This window comes from Microtus ochrogaster, linkage group LG8 (assembly GCF_000317375.1).
Source record: "Microtus ochrogaster isolate Prairie Vole_2 linkage group LG8, MicOch1.0, whole genome shotgun sequence".
Taxonomy (NCBI): domain Eukaryota; kingdom Metazoa; phylum Chordata; class Mammalia; order Rodentia; family Cricetidae; genus Microtus; species Microtus ochrogaster.
Window position 1 is genome coordinate 13,149,009 of NC_022033.1, and position 3,604 is coordinate 13,152,612.

A 3,604-nucleotide genomic window follows, 5' to 3' on the forward strand; every position below is an offset into this window, starting at 1 on the left:
TTCTGCTGCCCGGGTACCACCCTACTCACCAGCTGAGAAGAACCGTTTTCTATTCTAAAACGTTTGCAGGAGTCAGTGTAACAGTGCCTATAAAACTGCTTCAAAGACACCGAAGTACCACATGAAACGTGGCCATTATTTTATCTCTCTGCTGAGTGTCCGTTTCAATACAGAATGGATAACAAGATGTCTGTCTCCTGGGATTGCCATAAGGATCTGCTAAGAGAAACGATTTAAAAAAAAAAATATGGAATTAAACACGGAGAAAGTGCCCTGCTGTCTATCACCGCTTGTATAGTTGGTCCCGTAAGACACCCCCACTCCCACCCCAGTCTTCTCTTCTGCAACTGGGGATCTCATACTGCCCTCCCTACCAGCCTACTGGGAGCAGTAAGGGAGATGGCAGGAGTGAGTCCTTGGCGCGGTGCCCAGCCTTGTTAGATCCGCAGGTGCGGTGACGAACGCCACCTCCCACGGATCCCTACCAACTGCACAGCTGAGCTGTACCCCTCTGCCTCTGCTCAGCGCCCACGGTCAGGCCTGGGTGCCGGTATAATTAGTTCCATCTCGGCTGCTCATAGCCTCTGACACGACTGTCACCTCCCACTCAGTTCCCCAAATCAGCTATTCCCACTGCTGAGTCGATCAGGTGAGCGTCACCAGAGGACAGCTTGCTCCTTACAACAATGTGTCGCAAGGACCCAGAGCTCTCCCCCGAACTCCGTTCACCCTTAGGCTGTGTACAGAAATAAAAGGAAAAAAAGTTTGGGTGGGGAGCAGCCTCTAGTGTCTGCTGGGAAATCACGTTCCTTCAAACCCAATAGCCTGCAGGAGAAAGGCGATCTGTCTCTTTAAGAGGCCTCCGCGGAGGGGCGGGGCCGGCCGGCGACGCTCCAGCCCGCGCCCTCCGTTAGTCCCGCCTCTTCTTTAGTGACAGACAAACAGCCCAATGGAAGCAAGAATATTAAGCTTGACGGCAAAGGGGAGCAATAGGAGCCCGGGCCTGCCTGCGCAGGGCGGGGCTGAAGGAGGGCGGGGCGGACAAGGCCCTAGGAGCAGCGGCGGGACACGGGCGCGGAGCTGGGCCTCGGCGGGCGCCGGGTGAGTGAGGGGCGCGCGGGGCGGGGGGCGGAGGGACGGAGCACTGAGGATGGGGGACCCGGGACCGAGGGTGGGGTTGAAGCCGAGGGCAGTGGCTGCCTGAGCTCCAAGCCCGGGCACGGCGCTGGCCCGGTCATCCCCCTGCCGTCGATACCGGCCCTCTCCTTTCCTTCTCCGCCGCCCTGCTTCGGTGCAGGCCGCCCTCATCCGCTTCTTCCCGCAGCGCTGCAATGCCGGGGATGCTCCGGGGCCAGTCTCCACCCTCCTCTCTTTCCCGGGCCCTGCAGATCTGGTCCTTCGCCGCCCTGCCTGAGCTCAGGCTGCTCCCCGGCCTGGTTCTGTTCCTTCTGCATCCCTTTCTCTGGCCTCCCTCCGAGTCCTTCCCTAGGTCTAGTCTAGTAAACTTTTCTCATCCTCCCTGTCTTCCTTCAGGAGGCTTCCGGGGTCCCGAGTTCTGATTTGGGTGCCACACTCTGAACGCTCTGGTGTCCCTCACAGCGCTTATACTTCTGTAGCTTTTTACAACTGTTTGAAGTGTTGTTTGATGTCTGCCTGTCCTAGCAGGTAGAAGTACCGGACCTGATGTTGCTCCATGCACCCACAACGTCTCAGCAGGGCAGGCATCATAAATATTTACTAAATAAATGAACGAAGGGCTTGGATATGTCCAGAGGAATGCAAGGGCAGCCCCTGACATCCCATCTGTGGGGCATGGAAGCCACCTTTTGGTATGCTCCTGTGTGTCAGGCAGTAGGCTCACCCTGGACTCTCCCAAAGAAAAATAATGCAAGTCACATTTGTTAATTAAAGAAAAATAATGCAAGTCACATTTGTTAATTAAACTTCTCCAGCAGTCACATCTTGAGGGTGTAAAATAAGCAAGTGAAAATAACTTATTAATGTCTCATTTAATATGTTTCAGTATATAATTAATAGTTCACATAATCAGTGTAAAGCCGTGTTAATGGAGTTGTTGACTTTGTGTGTGCACGCTAACTTCTTGAACTCTGGTGTGTACTTTGCACTTGGGACAGCCCTTCTTGCTCACGGAGGCACAGCAGCAGCCAGCAGCAGCGTTTGTCAAGTGGTCCGTAACCACAAGACTAAGGTGGCTGCGTTGGCTGGAAAGCGCTCAGTGCTGTGGGTATGTCAGGGTGTTTCATGCATTATGGTCTTTTGAGGAGACTGTCATCATTCACATTTACAAGTTAAAAAGAGCAAAGTTCCTGAGAGAGTTTACCTCTCCGGATTCGTTCTACAGTTTGTGAGCGAAGGAGCCAGGGCTAGGGCCTTCATCTGTTGTTCTTTTTAACAGGCGGATGGTGTATGTGTGTGTCTCTCTGTGTGTGGTGTTTTCCGAGATAGGGTTTTTCTGTGTAGTCCTGGCTGCCCTGGAACTTACTCTGTAGACCAGGCTGGCCCCTGGTTAAAGGCATACATCACCATGCCCAGCTTGTTTGTTACTCTTGAATCTCATAATTTTTATGCTTTGATGCTACCTCTAAGAGGTGCCAAGAAAGTTTGGGGTATGGTTAGTGAGGAGTAGACTTTAAAAAAAAATCGCACTAATATTTAGCATATTCTAGCATTCTCTGTGTCTAGGTCATGTCTTCCTAGGTGGCTTACAAGCAAACGTAGTTAAGGAAAACCTGTCCTGGGTTTGGAGGTGTGCACCTTTAGTCGGACACTATGGAGGCTGGGACAGAAGGATCCCCTGAATACAGAAGTTCAAAACCAGTCTGGGCAGTGTAGTGAGACTCCAACTCAAAAGGAAAAGAAAAACCCACAAGGCAAGTCTTCTGACCAAGTCACCATTCCTCAGCCCATCCGCGTTATTGCAGCCTGGTTCCAGGATCAGGGCAGAAAACCTTCCATGACCTGTAGGATCTCAGAGATGCCTGGGATACTGGACCAGAGCTGGCAGTCAGTTAGTTCTCCAGGTGCTCACTGTTGCAGCGTTGTTCTGGGTCACTTGAGGTGGCTGCACAATGTGAGAGCCTTCGTCTTCAGGATGTTCAGGATGGACGTAAACAGAATCGTATCACATAAGATGACTAGCGTGTGTACAAGAGAGCACATGGTGTGGGAAGACCCAGAATCCCTTCTGTGTCAGAAATTGCCAAGTAGTGTCTTGGTCCAGCTGTGTGATGAATGTGTCGTGTGTGTGTGTGTGTGTGTGTGTGTGTGTGTGTGTGTGTGTTCGTGTCCACCCCAAGAAACTGAATTTGAACTTGTAGGCAGGGTAGAGCTTCATAGCTCGCTGGGTCCCCGGTGTGGAAGCTGCTTGGTTTATTTACTTACATGCTTGGCTGCTTAAGGCACTTGAATTCCTCACCCTACTGGGAGTGCTCATTGAACTGGGGTTCCTAGGACCTAGTGGCTGAGTAACGGTTATGTTCCTGCAGTGGGACCAGAATAAGTGTCTCCACTGAGCATAGTAGCAACAACACCACTTTTTTTTTTGTGGGTTTTCCTCTCCCCACTGCCCTGGCACTTGTTCTCC

General features: G+C 51.9%; 1 protein-coding gene across 2 annotated transcripts in view; it reads left to right on the forward strand.

The window, feature by feature from the left end:
• Nucleotides 1-1,042: 1,042 nt before the first annotated feature.
• The window catches only part of Elmo2 (engulfment and cell motility 2), a 38,618-nt gene continuing 36,056 nt past the window's right edge, over nucleotides 1,043-3,604 (forward strand). For both annotated transcript variants that reach the window (XM_026787314.1, XM_005362884.1), the window contains exon 1: nucleotides 1,043-1,101. The gene's annotated coding sequence lies outside the window, so the exon portion shown is untranslated. The remainder of the gene's footprint in view (nucleotides 1,102-3,604) is intronic.